The following is a 20,590-nucleotide window of genomic DNA, read 5'->3' on the forward strand; positions in this document are numbered from 1 at the left end:
CTGAGGTAAAAGGTTGCATGAAATTTAAAAATAAAAATAATCTGACAAATCATGATGAAATCCTTTGTCCAGATTCAGATGCGGTTTTAATCACGATTGACTACCGCAATGTTCCCATCATTTCAAAGTCAGCCCCAAATATGGCGAATTGAAATTTATAATTGAACAGTATTCAAGCTGTACCGAAAAATGCAATATTTGCAATTAATTTTGTCATCAAAGCCCCAGTGCAATTTGATACAGTTCAACTATCTTTTATTTCGCAAAGGGCCAGCCAGTCATTTTTGGCAGAATCGTGAGATACTTCGCTGTTCGCTAGCAGTAATGGATGCAGATATATTACAATTACTCGTTGCACAAAACGAAATGAACGCCGTCACAAACTTAGTTTGCCCCAAATTGGATAAAACAAATTAACGTATTCGTTCATGTAAAACAAAAGCCATGCCAGGTATTTCGTGCAACATTTATAACAACAATAGAAGGTATGCGTACTTTGGGGGGTGTATTTTTAGGTTGGATTTCATGGCTCTATTTTCGCAAGATGGTTTCTCGGGGAATTTCTTCTCAAGAAGTTGTTATGATTGGAAGTTAAATTGCACACGTACGTTATATTTGGTTCACTATAAGTCAATGTGGAGTCACGACTTTGCAGTTGAGGAGAATAGATTACGAAAATTCGGTAGCTGCTTTATTTATTTGCAATATACGGGTCTGTGATGTAAATATATATCGAGAATGCTTAAGGTTTCCGTACTTGGGTTGTTAGATAATTGGGAAATTCATGACCTCCAGGAGATATTTCATAATTTTAGAGCACTAAATCTTCTCATTTATTGTAGGGGTTAAAAAAATGCATCTTTCAGTGGATTTATGCAAATTGTGGATATTCATAGGATATTAAGTAGTCCTCATGTAACTAAATAGAATAAAAAATATTCAATATTACCGTTCGTATATATCAATACAAAATTCCGATAAGAGTATGGCTTAAATTGACGGCTCGATGGTTAAGGGGGTAGAATGTCAGCCTCCAAATCTCGCTGCTTCTTTTTCTTCAGCCTCTGTTCTGTTCACAAGCGTGGTCACCTAGTCTCCAAAATCTCGCTGCTATGGGTTCGAATCCCAGTCGTCAGTGGTGTCCGGGTTTGTCTTGTGTTTGACTCGGTGCTGTAATGATAGTGAAACTAAAACACAATCTGACTGTGTGGATGCCCTATTCTTCACCAAGGAGTGAATAGGAAACACTAAAACGCCAGGGATCTGAGCTTAAACCAGTGAAGTCTGCAAACCTAGCGCTTAAGATATATATAATTCATACCCTTGTCGTAGCCTTTTTCGGTCATGATAGAGGGGCGAAGCAGCTTCTGCCCTCCGACGGAAGTCATCAACCAACATAGAATTGTTTTCCAATACTGATCCTACTGCTGTTAAGGGTGTGTTACTTCAGCTGTACGCATGCTTTTAGCTTTTTAAACAAATCCGGGAAACCAGAAGCTGGACGCTTCAGGTATGAAATGTTTTGTGTATTCCTTTTATAAAGAACATTTGTCCCTTCAGTACCTAGCACGTGATGTATGTGCATATATTATGGCAGAATATCTACCTTTGCGTGCTACTGACATTCAAAAGTCTTAGCGTTTGCAACTGTGCGATTTCCACCAAATTTGGTAGAGTCATGCTCTATATCACAGCCTATATTACTGCAATGTTTCTAGGTTGGACTTCGGGGGGTTCTGCAGTCAGCTACTAAAAATTTTAGTAATATACTATTATTGACTTTATTCGAGCATATATTAGATAATGAAGGGTATTTCGGAGCCTACGCACCATAAAGTGGCAGCCATCTGATTATTTTCAGTTTCTTTTGTTGGGTAGGTTCTGAGAATGAAATGAAAGAAATGACCCTTTTCTAGCCCCCACCCTGCCTAATTGTGAATTAAATGTCAAAACTGAGGCCAGTTTTAAAAAGTTCTAAGCCAGAACTTTAATTTTTTTAAAAAAAATGTACACCACGCTTTCACATGTATGGGCACGCCCGCCCCCCTAAATTCCATGTAGAAAGATGTAACTCAGTGTATGTTCCCACCTTCCCACTGAATTTGGTGTCAATTGGTATAACCAATGCGTGGGACGATAAATAGACAAACAGACCAATAGACAGTAAACCGATTTTAATAAGGTTTTGTATAACACAAAACTCTAAAAGGGCCTGCCAACTCCGCCGCTCTACCTGACCCTCTAGATGTTGATTGCCGCGTTGTGATTACTGATAGGAGAGCGATCAACATTTAGTAGGAATTTTCCGTCACATTGCTTTCAGTGTCGAGGTGAGTTAGCAGCCCCCCAATCACCGACCAAATGGATGCAGACCCAGGATCTCAGTATTCTTTTTAGATATTTTCAAGTATAATTGCGGCTTTTTCAGACAGTGTGTGGTTCGGTTCGGTGTTCGGTTTCTCGAACTTTAAGTTTCGTTATTTGATGGATAAGACGCAGACGGATACTTGATATAATACCTTATTTGTTTGCAATTGCTCTAAAGTCGTTAATCTTCGTTTCACATGCTGACACTCTGCGCCACTAAGTCGCTTCAGGGATTCTTGACGCCGTCGGTGAAGTCGTAACACTAGGACCTACTGCGTCCATTCATGTCCTGCATTGTCGTCATTCATGCTGCCATCTCTGCCGATGGGTTCCCTTTACATCCGTTATTTTCGACTGCTCTGCAGTCATAATCAATCCCTACCCTCTTTTAATGTTACTGCTTCCAAATACGCTATCTACTCCTTTTCGGTTTCCGAAAATTTAAGCCATCTTCTTCTTAGATCCACTTCCATAGTACAAACAAGTTTCTCGGTCGAGACTCCTTCGAGGTTTTGAACTCAGCGTCACTGATCACTTTTTTAAGCCCAATGTTAAAAAGGGCACACGATGGGGAATTCTCCCGTCTCAGGTGGTTATTAACGGTGGACAGCAATCCCGCTGCTTTCACTTAGCCTTACATCTTGGTCTGGTTCGGCCGTACTAGTTTTGACGGGGCATAGAATTCTCTGATTGGACAATAAAACTTTCACCTAGTTGCTCTTCATTCACTGGAGTCAATGTTCGTATTGATTATGACTTTACCCTGCTGAGCTGTTGGTAAAACTTCCACATTTGCTCCTTCACTCAGGGGAGTTCGCAATAAGTCTCTATACGTGCTCCGACTTTTGGTTGGGTATGCAGCTGCTGAGTTACTACGGTACAATTATCATCAAATCAGTCATTTGACTTCTTTTGCTACTCGTGCCAATTATGTTTTTAGTTATATTAATGGCATCTGCTTTACGTGGTTACGAAGGCCAGCGTTTACTCCTTCACCTCCATGGTGTCTGATTTTGCATACTACGGCGTTGATTTTCCCTTTGTAAGTGTTAACGAAACATTTGTTCTGGATCATTTTCACGGTTTTGTTTGTCATAAGAAATTTGAAGTTATCCGATTCTGTATTAACCCCTTATATTTCGTAATTTTCTTCAAAGTTGACAGCATTTAATTGAAAGTGACACGCTTGAAAGAGCCGCCGTCCGCGAAAACGAGAAACTTCCAAAAATCTGAATTTCATCTGACATTCCTAGTCAGTAACCCGTTGTCATTGGTACACTTATGCAAGCTTCTTCAAGTATAATTTTGATGTTAGAGCATAGATTTCGAGAGCTCCTTCTACTGACTCGTAAGAGGTGTCCTTATTTGACTCTGCAAGCGCAGATTGCATAACCGTTCGCTTATATTGACAAACTCGGTAATAAAATTTTTCATTATGTCCAATTCAGGTTCATTTCTTCGCTTCGTAAAAGGTAGTTTTTCCTGTACGGGTTGGCAACCTGCAGAATCAGTAGGCACAGATTTTCCGATCTTTAGGTTTAGGAAACTTCTCGTCATTTTTCTCTCTGTGAAGTTTTTCGTTAGGAATGAATTCCTAGCAATCACTGGGTAGAAATCAAGGCAAAAGAAGAACTCTTGCTGTTCGTGTGTTTCATTCTTCATAACTAAAGCCAATCCATGCTTTCGTCCCCAGGTTCCACTACCTAATTTCAGGGTAAATTCTACTGACAATATTTTTCAAATCTACTTGGGGTTTCTTCCCGTCGTTTAATATATCTAGGTGTATTTAGTCTCTATTATATGACCCCTTGGATACGTATGAAAAATAGCGCCAAAAATTATTAGTTAAAAGAACAAAATGCCATCCGGTCCTTTCGCCGGTCAACCATCATGGGAAGACGAATCCGATCGTAATATACAACATGGCTCCATTTGACAATGTCCTTCAGCATCTATCTAATAATATTTTCTGGAGAGACCTTCCCTGTGTAGGCACAGAGTTGCTGACGCTGTCACCTCAACTTTCGCAAGAAAAAGGTATCTTACTGTAAACCACACATACAAAGGATCCTCATTGATTTCGTGCAGGTGAAACTGAAACCTCTGTACCAGCTTCAGAGCTAGGAAAGTATGCTTCGGTTTTCGATTTACTGTCTCTCGACTCGTTGATCTTTGATCCGAGAAAATTTGACATTAGTTCTTTTAAGTGTGTTTATAGATATTCCTCTATAGTGGCTCCAACAATACAACCAGCTCTGAGATAGTAAGGTAGGCCGACGGCATCCTTAATGCTCTGCGCTTCTACACCTGTGTAAGACGGTTACGATACATTTCCTTGCTGAAAACATCTGTCTATAATTACGTGCTATGGAATAAAACAGCATCGCACTCAAGAGAAGATGTGACCTGCTGAAAGTTGGGCCCCAACATTTGCCATCAGCTATCTTAGTAGCTCTTACTGCAGCCTTGGCCAACATTATTTCAATTTGCTCAAAAAACTCATCTTCGAGTGAAGCGTCAATTTAGGGTATTTCATCGGTGTTGCCTCTGTAATTTTCTCACCGCTGGATACTGGGTTAATATCCCCTTTGTAGTCAAGATGTATCTTTTCCTGCATGAGGATCATGATCGATGGCTTTATGTCTCGGCTGGCGGTGTGCGTCTTCTTGGTCAGAGAGTGAGTCTACTCATGATGAACCCTTCAAGAATCTTCCCGGCTGCGTAAAGAATGCAAAGTAGTTGGCATGCCAGCGATAGCTCAAAATTTTCTTTGCCCTTGCTGAGCAGTGTTAGCCTTACCATCCGTCGTCACGAAAAATTACTCCTTTCCTCGGAAGCGCTAAATTGCTTAGCAGTCGTTAACGGGGACCGCAGTTCATTCTCGAGGTGTCTCCTTGGGCATTCGAATATTGAACAGACCAAGAAAACCTATTCTGCATCTACTGCTGAACCTTCACTATGTCCGCGTAAGAATTGAGTCAAGTCGGAACTCGTCTCGCCATAGTTTCGTGTAGTTCAGATCCTTATGTTCCGGATTAGCCCGTATGTCCACCGACCATTCTTCGCCTGGTTCCATGCTGTTTGCCACGCAGCCAATGAATTCATTCGCCCAGTTTGCTTGCAAAGGCTCGCTTCTTGCTTCTTGTACAAGCGGCTTGTTTTATGTCGAAGTTGATCCTAGGTTATTTAACGAGTGCTGGGAGTGATGTCGAGAGTCACCAATGCGCAGTATTTTCCTTCGTTAAAGGCTTTCCTAGCTAGTTCAAAAACCACTTTGGTGGCATCAACCGCTGACCTAGTCTTCTTGAAGCCAAACTTCCTATCTGATAAATAACCGCCACTACCAATTATTTTGATATAGTCGATTATATATTATTCGCCAGAGAACCTTGCCTACAGATAGGTCTGTTGGATGTTGGCTCGCCTATCGGCCCACCTGGCTTCAGGAACAGCACAAGTTTTTTTTAGACAGTCTGTGAATAATTGTGCGAAAATTCTTGGTGTCATTCTCATTGGCAGTTTCAGCGCCTTGTTTGCGATTCAATCAATCCCAGGGCTGCATTATCCCGGACTTTTTTACTGCGTCCTGAACTTTGTTTGCGGTTACTGGAAGGATATCTTCGGCACTTAGTTGGGGAAACAGTGTCGAAATGATCTCCCGCAGCAATCTGGGACACATAAAAGACCGACATAATCAATTTTTACTCACCTCCCCAAGGGTCAGAACCTGTCTCAGTACAGAGTCACTTGAAGAATTCATTTTTACTCTTGGTGATGATCCATTGCAACTTTCATACTCAAGGTACTGTTGCACATATTCCAGCGTGTTACTTCGGCTTTGACTTTGCCTTCTGGCCTTCAAGCATTCCATCCGGCATTTCGCTATTTCAGCGATCCGCCAGTAGTTGGGATTCCGCTTTTAAGAGGGCATATGTCGTGATATGGAAGCATCGCACGCTCGATATGTCTGTTGGAGACACTATCTGCGGCCGTCCCAGTAAACTCAGTATGTCACCGCAATACCTCTAAAATGTATCTTCATCAAGTGATCCTGATGACTAGCCTGGCTCTCGTCTCTTCAGGTTAATATTTATTGTTCTAGCTCGCTTATTAATGGTTATATATATCGCCTGGTGGTCACTATGCGTATACTGCTAGCTGACTCTTGACCAGCGAGTCACTTACGAAAGTAAAATCCACGATGGAGCCTAATTCTCCGCGCCTAAACGTGTTTATGCTTCCGACATTAGTCAGGGTGATGTTTAGGCCGGAGGACACCTCAAGTAGAATTCTTCCCCTTTCATTTGTTTCGTGACTATCCCACTCCTCTGCTTAAGCGTTGAAGTCATCGGTATTAATTTTGGGGTTGTGCTCTTTGCCGTCTCTCACTAGTTTGGCTAGCATATTGCAATATTCTGATGTTGTCATACTTGGTGCGACATAGCAACTGTAAATCTAGAGGTCGTCGATCTTAATCATCACAAAGTTGGGTTAGCTGTGCTCTATTGCTTGTTGCAAAGCTCAAATACCGCAGGCCCATACCGCAGCCTTTCCCCTTGCATCCGTTTCCCAAACGCCTTTGTGGACGATTTTGTATTGCTCACAGACCATAGCCGCATCAATTTACTTGTCAAACACTTTTTGCGACAGCAGGTCCTGAGGACCTTGGCAGTGATTTAAATTCAGCTGGATGACTCATTTATGTAAGCTAGGTGAGGCAATCCTGTAGGCTGCTATTTGGTTAGAGTCGCGATCTTTAGTTTCTCTGCATAGAAGAGGGTGAGGTCCTTGGTGCAGTCAATGGCCAGATAATTTTCTCCGTTACATCTTCGACACAGTTTCGATCTATCGACGGTGCTAGTTCTATCTTTCGCCTTGTGTCCGAATCCGAGGCATTTAGGGCACTTTTTAGGGGAATTTGCTCGCGTAGTTTGCACACAAATCATCCCAAGCGAACTCTACCAGCAGACAATGCTTTGTTAGCTGCCGCAACAGACATAGTAAGAGTCGTTGTTTACGTTCCGCCGTATCCTCACCTTAGCCTCTTCATATCCATCTCTTGTACGTCTTTCAGTTTCAATTGGTCTCTGAGTGCTTCGCAAATTTCCTTCTTGTTCTCGTCAAGATCTTTGCACTCTATTATAATCATTGGCCGAATACCGCGGACGGTGGCTTGTTCGCCGAGTGAAGCCTCGTTGTTTTTTTGTAGGTCATCGTGATCTTTGTTCTTCTTCGATAAATTGAATAGCAGTCCTTCTTTTTGTGTTCGCCTAATTCACGTCACGTTGTCGCTTAGCTCCATAAGTGCAGGATCTACTTTTATCCTGCCCAGGGCTTCTTGGGGGTTTCGTTTTCGAATTATTTTCTCGGCTTCGTTTCACTCCTTTTTGGATTTAGCTAGCTTGTGCTTAGATCAGGAAAAGCCTATTCTGGCTCCTTATGCTCCAAAACTAGCCAGTGGTTTCGTGGGAGATTCTTCCCTTTTTTATCTTTTTAGTCTGTTGATGCGAAATAGGATCGGTTAGGGCGTTTCGCAAGCCGACGCGATGTTAATGAACGCCGATCTCTGCTTTTGTCATTAGGCTATTTATTATAGCTCTTACTTTGTTGATGCCGGTATAGTTAATAAAAGACGGCTGTTTGTGGTTTACAGTTCGTTACAGAATCAAAATGGAAAGTACGAAGGAAATGGAAAATTTGTATTTAAATGTTTTCGTAAAATACGTAAAGTAATTGACTTCAACAAGTTTTAACTAATGTTGGTTTAGTAACGACTGATTTACTATGAATTGCTCTGAATTATTATTATAAGCTTCCGTAGCATTCGCAGTTCATACCATGCTTACACTGCCGCCCTGCTTATCTGTCTGTCACATCCGAGTTACTCGGAAAGGGCTAAATCAGTTATCACAAAATTTGGGGAAAAGATGTGGTCTGTGAATTCGTTTACATATAGCAAGTGGCGCTTTTTTGTGTTGAGATTGAGGGGGCTTCCCAAATATGTGAAGGGGGGTGTAATTTTTTTCACATAATATGGTCATGTTGGGTATCAAATGAAAGGGCTCCGTTAGTGTTTTTCGAAGCTGATGATATTTTTGATATAGGATGCAAAATAGGGTAGTAAGGGCTCAAAATGTGTGCTCCAAAAAAGTGTAATAAGCCTCGTTCCCAGAACTCCCTTCCCTCCTCAAAACTACTAGCCAACTCTGCAATTTGTTTCGCCCTAAACTCTAGATGGTTCAAAACGTTATTCTTAAACTCCGAATCAAGGCAAGGCAAGGCTTTTGGGTTGAATTGAGGTACCATGAAGCTGTGTTTTGTTCTGGTTCTGTTCGCTGATTGATTGTTTTTCACCTCCGCAGCGAATTTCGCTGGCCATTTTCAATTCTGTCCTGAGCTCCAAGTCCTCTGTATGCGCTTTCTATTCAACTCTCCTTTTCCTTGCAAGTTTTTGTTTGTGACCTACTTATCCGTATCTGTCATATGCTGTTTTCCTGCTACATGTTAGGCAGACATGCCAAAGTGCGAACATAGTTCCAAAGAGAGTAGGAACAAAACCATTCTCAAATTGATTATGGCTTAATTAATTATCTGTGGTTAGTTGTCGTTGAGTTTCTGCCTACATTAGACGAACATGGTGAAGATTATATTATCAATGTGACATACATATCAAATTTTCAAATGTTATAACTGAATTTATATCTAACTTCCAGTCCACAACTTTGAATATCTTTTTCTAATCTGTAGTCAGTTTCAGCCCACTGAAGCTAAGGAAATGACCATATTATGATGACAGATGAATTGCAAACTCTGTGTTTGATAAAAAATTTGTAGTGTTAATCCCCCAAATTTAATAATAAAATTATGCAAGTTATTTTGAAACATACATGATTGACGTTTAAAAAGCGTTATTTGAAGGACCCACTGCAAAAGTTGCAAAATGTTGATAGAATTGAAGCGTATCCGTTCCGCATTAGATTTTCTGAAATTCATTTTTTTATACCCTAAATTATTTAAAAAACTGTAAATCTATTATTACATTCTATAGTATATACTTGACTAAATCTATTATCTAATACTGAATATAGAGCAGTTAAAGCATTCTTATTCAACTATTATTTGTACAAAGAGCTAAAAACTGCAATTTTCATTGATAGATGAATTTCTAACGCCATAATCGTGAAAATAAAAACAAAATCTGAAACACAAAATATTTTCCGACTGGTGATCGCAATTTGGCAAATTATTTCAAATTACCAGGGCCCACCTGCTGGGTAACAAAATTATGTTTGCTGTCCACACTTAGTAGTTTTCCCAGCCATTGAAGTGAATTTGTGAATTCGCCAGTCACCCATGGTTTCCATTTCTTTTACTTGCGATGATGATAATTTGGAGGAAGTGCTCGAATAATGAATGGTAAACGTAAATAGAAGAGTCAAAAAAATCAAATAAGACCCACAGTGAAAACTCCACTTTGATATGTTAAAATTTTTCTGGACAGTTCTATCTGAAGTCATTTCCTATCTTTTTTGATGCTTTGTGATTATTAGCAAATGGAGAGATGTCTTTCATGCAAATGACGGACAGTTGCAAATTTGGTGGTGATGATTGTAGGTTTCAAGTTGAAAATAGGTTGAATGGCTTTGAGGTTTTCTCTGCCTTTGAATTAATATTGAAATGATTTTTGTGCATTTTTATGACAGACGGACGGACGGCGCTCGTTGGATGCTTTGAAATTAACATAAGAAAGTTTCCCTTTTCGCTGCAGCTAATATGAATAAGTCATTCAGATTTGAATTAAATCAGCTAATTCTCAAAACTTGTCTGACTTTTACTTTAGCTTGCATAGAGAAACTAATGGACATGCGTGACCAGGCAGAAAAGGTTTTGCAGAGCAGGCATTGAACTGAATCCGACCCGGCTCGTTAGTATCTTAATATTATGGATTCAGTTTCACAAATCAAAGATCACGTTGCAAAAGTATCTTTCTCACAACACATAATCTGGACAGGAGACATACCAAAACGTCCGCAAACTTCCCGACAATTGGATATTGCATTCATACATTGCACTATGAATAAATCTAATCATGTGAAAGATATTTCTGTATAGATAATCTGCCTTCCTCTTGGCCACTGGGTTGAATGAAACCGGAAGAATTTGAATATGTCGCCTGCTATCCGTAATATGCGAGTTGCAGTTCCATCTGTGGATGCAGATTTCTCAACAAACAACTATCTTGAGTTGCAATCAAACTGGAATAATTGGCTGGACAATAACAAGGCTAATATAATTGGAGTGTATCAGGCTGCATGGACTGGAAAAGGTGGGACCCTGCTCTACACTTAATGTGTGAAATGAATGGCTTCACTTTCGAAATTATTCACTTGCCTTGAAGAGGCACTTTGGTTGCACTTTTACTCATTTAACCCATCCGATACTGATGGATGAGAGACGGGCCAAAAAACTCTAAAAAATAATAAAATAAAAAATAAAAAGGATCAATTCAGATTCAGATTGCGGAAGACTTGTGAATTGAGAGGAACGGTAGTCTTTGAACAATCTATTATTTTGGAAGCATTTTAAAAAGTGGATACTCGACAATTTTAAAATATATTCAAGTGCTAACGACTGCAAGGTCACTCATGCAATCTGAATTAAACGCGAAATTATGTCATTTCTGTTATTCAATGGAAAACTATCATCAAGCTAAGAGTTCTCGTTTACAATTCAGTTAATCGACCAGAGGATACTCCGCAACGCACTCTATTACATAAAAACTAAAGCATTTTCCACATTCGTGGGTTAAAAAGGTGCATAACAGTTAAAGTGTTGAATTACGTTAAATTAACTTTCTGCGATAACAACGAGTATTAAGCCGCGGCCCATAAACCTGTGCATTCGCACTGTCTATCTGAGTTTCTTTCTCTATTCCATCAATCTAGATGAGGCTAATCAAGTCAAAATCTAATGACCGGATGTTTTCACTAGAGTAGATTGAAGAGAAAATGCCTTGTCGGACTTCTATTCAAATTAAGCGAAAAGCCACAGATTTGCATACGCTATCGAATAAATCTTGCACTTTATGCTGCTGCTTTGAAGTGCTGGAGGCCGCTTTAGTTCAGTAATTAACGAAGCAACGAAATGATATGTGACAAAATTCAATTAATAGTGAAACACGGTTGAGTGGGCAATCGATTTTACTTATGGTTTATCTCAGTGAAAATTGCATATCTGCATCTCTAAGCACTTTATTATGACTAATATTGGGAAAAAGTGAATTTTACTTTGATCCGATTGAATGGATAACTGGAGTGCATTATGCAGTCAACTAGTTTCATTTTATCCATACCGTCGTATTTATAGATATAATCTACAAAGTTTAGATGAGTCTATCTTATTTTAAAAACAAGTCGGGAAACCGCAAGCTGGACGATGTATTTCCTTTATACATACATTTGAGTGTGAATTTGTCCCATTAGTACGTAACACGTAATATGTGCATATATTATGTGAGAATATTCACTTTCAGGGGATATTGACATTCAAAATCTTGAATTTCCAAAGAAGCGACAAATTTGGCCTATTATAACTTTGTTAGTAATAGTGCGATTTCCACCAAACTTGATAGAATCAAGCTCTATATTATAGCCTATATTGCTGCAAAATTACGTGGTGCTAGTATGAACTTAAGGGGGGTTCTGCAGTCAATTACTGAAAATTACAGCAATGTACTTTTGTTAACTTTATTTGAAGGGGTATCGGTATGGAGCCTAGCCACCATATAGTGGCAGCTTCTTGATTTTTTCAGATTTTCAGGTCGGGCAGTTTTTAAGAATGGCCCCGTTAAATAAATGATCACTTTCGATCTCCCGAACTACAAGCCTTTCCAACAAATGTCAAAACTGAGACCAGCTTCGGAGAGTACTAACCGAGACCTTTCATTTGATACCCATATTTGATAAAAAAAATTTACACCCACCTATTGCATGGGGGACCTAACCTTAAATTCGACGTAACAGGATGTAACTTACTGTATGCGTGAACGTTCAGAGTTCCCAGCTTTCCACCAAATTTGGTGTTAATCGATGCTACAATCTCCGAGAAAAATCCGTGTGACGGACAGACAGACAGACAAACAGACAGATGGGCAGACAGACAGTGAACGAATTTTAATAAGGTTTCTGCATTTCTGGATTAAAAATGCAATATCACCAGTAATATCATATAGACATTTTATTAGCAGTGAAAAAGAAGTGCAAAGCAATTTCAACAAACTTTTTATTATTGAGAATAGATAAGTAAGGAAAAGCGAAAGATTTATTCGGCACTGAATCAGCGAAGGCGAAGAATGTTGACGGTACGATGGTCGATATGGCTGAGCCCCGCATCTTCTTTCCATTACCTGAGGTTTGAATTCCGATCGGCCATGGCTGTTTATGTTCGCGTTTGTACTACTGCAGAGATATAGACCTATAACATGCACAACATTAAGTGTGATGTTCCTTTAAAAACTGAGAATTTATGGGTTTCATATACTCCCCAAACGAGTCGACAGGAGATATGCATAAAAAACACATCTAGAATAGCAAGAACGAAAAAAATATGTTTTGTTTTCTTTTTAAATTTTTCTTATATTAACATTTTTTGATCCACCTTCCCCTTTAATACACATGGTTGCCAATGAATGCTAAAGAGGGCGTAGTTTGTGCACTACGTGTCTGTTGTTTTTCAACTCACTCCTAGATTTCCCGAAAAATTTGCACTGTTCCCCCACTGTTCCAGTCTACCATGTGATTCTAGAGTAACGCCCGCGTTGACATGGCGTAGACTTTTTTCTGCTTCTTCCTCTTCAGACTTAATTCCGCTCAGAATCGGGGTCAGTTGGTGTTGATCAGTTGCACTATTTTGCTATGTCGTGGGCCTTATCTGAATGCAGTCGCGAGGCATTCAAACAAACGTTGTTTTGGCAGGTCTTGTGACTGTTCCTCATCGATTTCAATATTCAGTCCCATATTGGCAAGTGAACTGCCCCATCTTAGCGTGAATTACGTGATGATATCATTGAAGATCCTTCTTTCGTAATTTTTCCATGATCGGTGCAGTTCCCTATCCATTGCGGATATCCTCATTTCGGATTTGATCAAACTATGTTACGTCGAACACAGTATCTTCGTTTTCATTTACGCGAGCTGCCATTCATTGTCTTTTATGGTCGGCCAACATTTAGAATCATAAAGGGCGACTGCGCGAACGACACACCGGTAAATTTTGAATTTGAGAGGTTCATTGATACATTGATCACAAAGAACGCGATTTCATCCTAGTTGCACTAGTGCGTGAAGCAATTTCACAACGCGGCTCGCAATTGGCTGGTAGCATTGATCCGAGATACAATATTTGCATGGCTCAGTTCTGAGTAGATCACTGCCACCGACAGTGATAGTGCGTGGTTTATTAGGATCGGTCGTTAAAATAATAATAAGAATCGTTGGACCAACAGTACCCTATAGGAGGCAATATGGTCAGCATTGCGGGTCGTTTAAAGCTCTGTTTTATTCAGATTTAATTTCAGACCGAGTTGCATCGGGCGGTCATCCAAGTTTTTAAAATCAAGGCCAGCTTTGCTTTAAAACGCTAGGTAAATATCATCATCATCGTTGCATGTATTGTATGTCAGCGTCCACAACAAAAAGAAAAAGGAAGAAGGTGGTATTTCTTACGGTGTTTCTCCATAAGTAACCCTGCAGATTGTAGTACATCAGTTCTGCAGTTCTTGAGAATTCCACCGTGATTCGCGGTCATTTGAACGATATCGTGAATACTGTTGTCAAGAATGCGTTCAAAAACTTTAAGTTATGGGATAGCAACCAGATTGGACGGTGGTTTGGATACTCTGCTCGACTTCCTTCCTTTTTAAGGTTTTGTGTGAAACAAAACCTTATTAGAATCGAGACGGTGTCTGTCTGTCCGTCTGTCCGTCTGTCTGTCTGTCTGTCTGTCTGTCTGTCTGTCTGTCTGTCACACCCGATTTATTCGGAAACGGCTGGACCGATTGTCACGAAAATTGGTGAGAGTATGTAATCTGGTGATCCCTTTACATGCAGTCAGTGGCGCCATCTTATGTTAAGTTTAAGGGGGACTCCCCGTACATGTGAATGGAGGGTGCAAATTTTTTTTTCACAGAATGTAGCCATGTAGGGTATCAAATGAAAGGTCTCAATTAGTACTTTTCGGATCTGGTTCAATATTTGATATTAGATGGAACATAGGGGAGTGAGGGTTCAAAATATGACCCACAAAAAGTGTAACAGGTCTCGTTCTCAGAACCTATCCAACCGAAAAATCTGAAAAAAATCACAGTGGTGCATCTCTACGAAATCTAGGCCTCAAAATATATCCGGTTCCGATATCTGCACAAATAAAGTTAATAATAGTATATTTCCACATTTTAGAAATTTACCCGGCACCCCCCTTATGTTCATCCCAGAAGTACAAAATTTGGCATGCGTGTAATGAAGAATATAATGCACAGTTTGGTCAAGTTTGAAGAAAATCCAACTATTATTAACAAAGTTATAGGGGGTGAAACTTTACAATTTTTTGTGAATTTCGTTCACTCTACAACCCGCATGACGTCATCATCACATATCAATTCGTCAATATTACAACGAAATGGGTTCTTAGGAATTGGGTCGCAGACAATTATTTTGTTTTAGTTTTTTAGTTATTTGTCAACCAGACATGTGTGTATGTAGGTATATAATATATGCGTGCTAATGAACTTTGCGGGTAGTGCCTAATTTAGATAGATATAAGACGTAAATCGGAAATATGGGTATGATAAATTTAGATACGTGCATATATGTGTACAGTAGGTAATAGGCAGTTTGTTTGTTTAGGGTGAGCGTAATATCTATGGCTCTAATATGTACGTATGTCTCGTAGTTTGGAAAAATATGAAGGATTATGTTGGATTTGTAGCTATATACGGACAGAAAAATGTGCGTCTCTTACATAAGATGAACACAAAACCTTTATACCCGAAGCGCGAGCTTCCGGTATTCCGACTTGTTCCATATTAGAACGGTCATACTTTCTTGTCAGCCAGCTGATCTTCTGCCTTCCTCAGTAACTCGATCGGGAAACTCACTGTGTCGTAGTATTGGGTCCCGGCTCTTTGCTTTACAGAGCTCAGATGCGATATCGTGGCTTTCCTCAATTTGATTCGTTTAATTTCTTCCTCGACTTCAGTCGCACTGACAGGTGGAATTGCTCTAAATGCCGGAAGTGAAGGATGAACAAGTTCTTCCGTTGAAATTTTCTCGAAATATTTTTGGCATGTATCTGCCGGAGCTGGTAGATTGGTAAGCAAAGTACTTCTTGTCATTAACGATATAGAGGTGTTCGCTATCCTGTGTGCGTTAGGGCGTGCTTTTCACAAGTTGATGTAGATCTCTCTCGGCGTCCCGAATGTCCAGTTTATTGTAAAGATCAATGGGTAATAGCGATCGGTTTCTTTGTTTCCTGATTGGCATTCTTGCAAAGTTGCCAATTGGCCACCGCTTTATCGTTAAGAAATTTATAGTAGAGGTATGTCTTTAAGAATTTTCATTTGGACATCGTCAATCCATTGCCCAGTATCGCGGTTGATTAAGCGCTTACCTGCTTGGTGACCCCGGTGGTTGGATTTTTTTCCATATTAGTGATGGTTGGTAATTGCGTAAGTCAGATCTTTTCCTCTTTTTTTCTCACGGAATCTCCACCATTTAATGCGCGGCATGCCAGTGCATTTCTCACGCTGTTTTATCGGTAGCTTGATTTTAAAGACAGGAATCAATGTTGAGTTCCAGGGAATAGCTTTGCAGTCAGTGACGGTGATACTCGTAAACTGTCGGCGTCTTAAGAGGATATAGTGGATTAGTGTTTTACTGTTTCCACTTTAAAATTTATGTTAGGAAGATGAGACAGTTGTTTGATGAACCATGCATTCACAAGTACAAGATCGTAAACCTTCAGAAAATTGACTTTACGTTCGCTATGCTCATTGCGTGCTCCAACCCTTTTTTATTTTTTATTTCATTTTTATATATAGTAAGTAAATTTGTAGTGCATAGTAGCAAGTAAATGGCTTACCTTGCGCTTCAAATTAAGGAAGAAAATGGAGTCAAAAGACTTAAGCTGGTCTCGGGAACGGGGAGTAAAAGCTGATATCGAGTTCCGCCAAGGGACTTTGAAAATGTCCGCACTATGTGTACTACGAGAGGTAATGCAAGAAATAATATCGGAGTTGGCAGAGCAACCCATCAGGAAATTACAGAGTTTGAAAAGGGTACACATATAAGGAAATTTGCGGCATTGATGAAGGGAAGGGAGATTGACGCAGTGGAGCCATAAAGTATAGTCCACACGGCGAAGATTCTTTTTGAAAAAAAAGATCCGAGTGAACTTACGTTGTACAGCTTGAAGAGCATGGCAGTCACCACCCAGTAATATTCAAGAATGTTTCTCACAAGGGTATTGAAAAGTTTTTAAGGAGGTCTAGATTGAGATAAATTCGGAGCAGGAACGTAAGGTTAAATCAGACATTTTGGAAATGCGATCAATGATGTCTACGAAGTGGGAATTAATACGAAGTATGTTAATGAAGGTTACACCCAGGTATTAGTAGTGGAAGGGGTTGTTCACTAGGACCGTAGGAGAAGGATGTTTCGGAGGGTTTAAGCGAATAGAATTTTCAATGGCATTCAGTATCAGCTTGTTAACCGAGCACCAACGGACCAGAGCATCGAGGTTGAATTGGAATAGAGCACAGTCCAGTGGAGACGAAACAGAGCAAATATACAATTTAAGGTCGTCAGGGTAAAGTAAATACGGGCTGGTGAGGAGAGAGAGGAGGTCATTGATGAAAAATATGGGTAGAACCAACTATTGAGCTTTGGGGAATACCAGAAGAAGGAGTGAATGAACGGGCTGAGTAGCATGATAGGCGGGAGGAAAGCCAAGAAACGATTCTGGAGGCAAGTTGGATCAAAATATGATAGTTTGGAAAGGAGAATAATGTGATCAACGGTACCAAAGGCTTTTAGGGAAACCGGTGTAAATATCGTTTACCTCCTTTTCCCCCGTGGCACCTGATATCGTCCACTTTGCACGCACATGATCATTAACGGTGCTTATAATGATGATATAGTTATCAGCAAGTACGTGGCAGGTCTTTGCATCAACAAGTTTCTAGAAGGCATCTTGCATCAGGTCGACCTGTCTTTGGTGCGTATGTGATGGAAAAATGAATCGTATCATCTGCTGATATAATGGTGAGCTTCATCTGCTGGCTATCAAATCGCTCGACTTCTTTAATGGCCTAGACTTTTTGGTCCATTGCAAACTCCCCCTACTGACTAGTATGTATATAGGAACCTGGTCTTATTCTTTTCGCTCGGCGTGTGGGTCTTATTCTTCTCTCCAGAATTTTAGTCAATAATTCATAGTACGAACCGACAAGTGAAATGTCTCTGAAGTGTTCACAACGCAATCTATCTACCTTTTTGTGGATGGGACAGATGATGCTCTTGCTTCAATCGTCTGGGATCTCCTCGTCCTCCTAGATTCGCAGCAGTAACTGGTGTATCGCATTTAGTAGACTCGTTCCACCGAATTGTAACAGCTCGGCTGGAATCTCGTCTGCGCCCGGTGCTTTGTGTGATTTCAGTGATCGCACGGCGAAATCAACTTCCTCTGCCGTCGGAGGATGTATATTGGGGTCAGGATCACCAATAACGCCGTCTATTTGGACTACTTGAATGGGGGTGCTAGGTGTCGGATTCAGAATGAGTCATGAGTCTAATTTCGAAAGGCCAACTGTGGATTACTTGCACACTTGGACTCATCCAGTTGCATAAAGCGTTTGCAGATTTGTCGATAATTGTCACGACTAGATTGGCTGAAAATAACTGCGCAAAGATTTTCTTGTTTCCTGAAAGCCGCAACAGGTTCTTTATTACCAGGAGCGAAAGAATCCGCCTCTGTTAGCGTCTCCGATACACCTTAAGTCAATAGAATGCCTTCCATTGCTTGATTTTTTTGGGAAACTTAGGAAAGTTTTTCTGAATCTCTTCACATTTAACAATTTTCTAAGATATGTGTTTTAGATTTCACAAAATCTTTTTTCTTTCTTTGTTAATCTATGAATTACTTTTGTTAATCAACGAATTGCATTAGAAATTGAAATTGTGTACCTGTTAGAAGAAAAATATTGTCCTCTTCCAATTATTCTTCGTCAATAACGATGGTGATATATTGGATTTGTCCTACTTGGGTTCCATGGAAGAATTCATTTAAAGAATTATACTTTTCTCCGGAGATATAGCCGTTTGAAGTTTTTCAAAAGATTTCTCAACTTTTCCGTCATTTTTTCAGCTCCTAAACCCTCCAACCTACTTGCCATTTGGCAGAACCTTTTTTTCCCGTAAAATAATGATCCCTAATTTCATTCCTATTCTTGAGATTCTCAATGCTAACGGAGATATAGCCGTTTAAAGCCGCATTGGCGAACAAGCGACACAGACCGGGGTGTCAGAAAGAAACATAGGAACACAGCCTTCACATCCTTTCCCTTTTCACTTAGAACCTAGACGTTGGAAGAGTCCAATTTTTTGCTTGGTGTAGACTAAGTTAAATTTTTTTTGGCACTGCGTCCTAATTCTGTTTGCGCCGACGCGTGTTTTCCCTCAAAGTGATATGGTGCAGAGCAGTTACCAAAAGGCATTGACTGTTGTGAAAAATTTAGCTGGAGTTGAAACGAAGGAGATGTTATGTAAGAATAGTTAGCGCATTCTAGGTTACACATATCGCTCATCGCTCATATGAAGGGAGACGAGTACCATATTATCCTATTGCAATTTCATCCAACTCCCGGTTCTTGCACAAGGGAGTGGTAGATTTTCACCAACTAGGTAAAGTTGATCTGACACGGCCCATCTTTACCTTGTCAGTTAACGTCGGTATATTTCGAATCAACGAGAAGGCGAGGTTAAAACACATCAAGATAAAAGGCTTGTAGAGCTTTTCCCACGAAAACTAAATATATAAAAAGATTGTACCATAGAAAACCTTCTTTACTTGACATTTTCTCTTCACGAACTTTATGGACGTTAATATCGTTCATAATTTTATAATTGTAAGCCTTTTTATGATCATCATATTAAATGCCATATTGTGATATGTGATCCGATATTATTTGAGGCATTTCTTGTAAAATCAATCAGAAATCTAACTTCGCCCAGGGAAGGTAACATCTCGCATGCCTGTGAAGCCTCACATCCATCCCAAAGATTTCATCAATTTTATCGATCACGAGTCTCGGAATGTTGAACACAATTCTCAGGTGCGGTGACAGCTGCAGACGTGCACTGACGTTGATATTCTGCACCGATTGCGAAAATTCAATTTAAACTGAGACCCACCTAATAAGCGTCCTCCAAAGCCGCCGATCATCTTTTGATAACCTCTCATGTGTCATTTCTCCCATAGTTTTCCCCATGCCTGGATACAAATTGTTGTCAACTGATTTTCCTCTTCCCAACATGTGACACTGTTAAGCATTCAGGTAGTATCGTTTATAATTGTTGTATCTGATAGTTGAGCGCTATCTGAATATCGTATGGCTGGCGGCAGCATCATTTGTGTATCAGATATGGATGCATAGTACGTAGAAAACTGCATAGTGGTGATTTCCGTTGTACCAGTTTTTCATAATCTTTCTCTTGTCGACTGGGTCGTTATCGTCATGTTACAGATATCTGATATCCCGTCAGGTAACTTTCATCCAAGTTCAGATATGGAGTTGGTACAATAACATGACACTATTATTTATGAGGTCTTTTGCATTACAGATATAAAGGTATAATTTATGTTTTAGGTGTGAATGGAGAGCGTTCATCAAGGTGGGTGGGTCAGTTGTTATTGTAATTGAGGAAAATTTATCCCAAAGCTATTTTAAATTGCTAATAATATAGGAAAGAATATGAATTGTAGATTTAAATCTAGTTCGATTTATCTCTTTAATGGGAATCGCTTTTTGTTTAAGTTCCAATGATGAAAGGCACAAAGCAAAAAATGAAATGGGTTTATATCTCTCATAATATTGGTAATTCTCTTTATTCCTTTTAAAGTTGTACAAAAATGTAAAATTGTACCTCTAAAAATATTTGGCTTGTCTCAT

General features: G+C 39.8%; 1 protein-coding gene across 4 annotated transcripts in view; it reads left to right on the forward strand.

The window, feature by feature from the left end:
* The window catches only part of LOC119648866 (heparan sulfate 2-O-sulfotransferase pipe), a 236,842-nt gene that overhangs the window by 170,264 nt on the left and 45,988 nt on the right, over positions 1-20,590 (forward strand). The gene's annotated exons all lie outside the window — the stretch shown is intronic.

This window comes from Hermetia illucens, chromosome 2 (assembly GCF_905115235.1).
Source record: "Hermetia illucens chromosome 2, iHerIll2.2.curated.20191125, whole genome shotgun sequence".
Taxonomy (NCBI): Eukaryota; Metazoa; Arthropoda; class Insecta; order Diptera; family Stratiomyidae; genus Hermetia; species Hermetia illucens.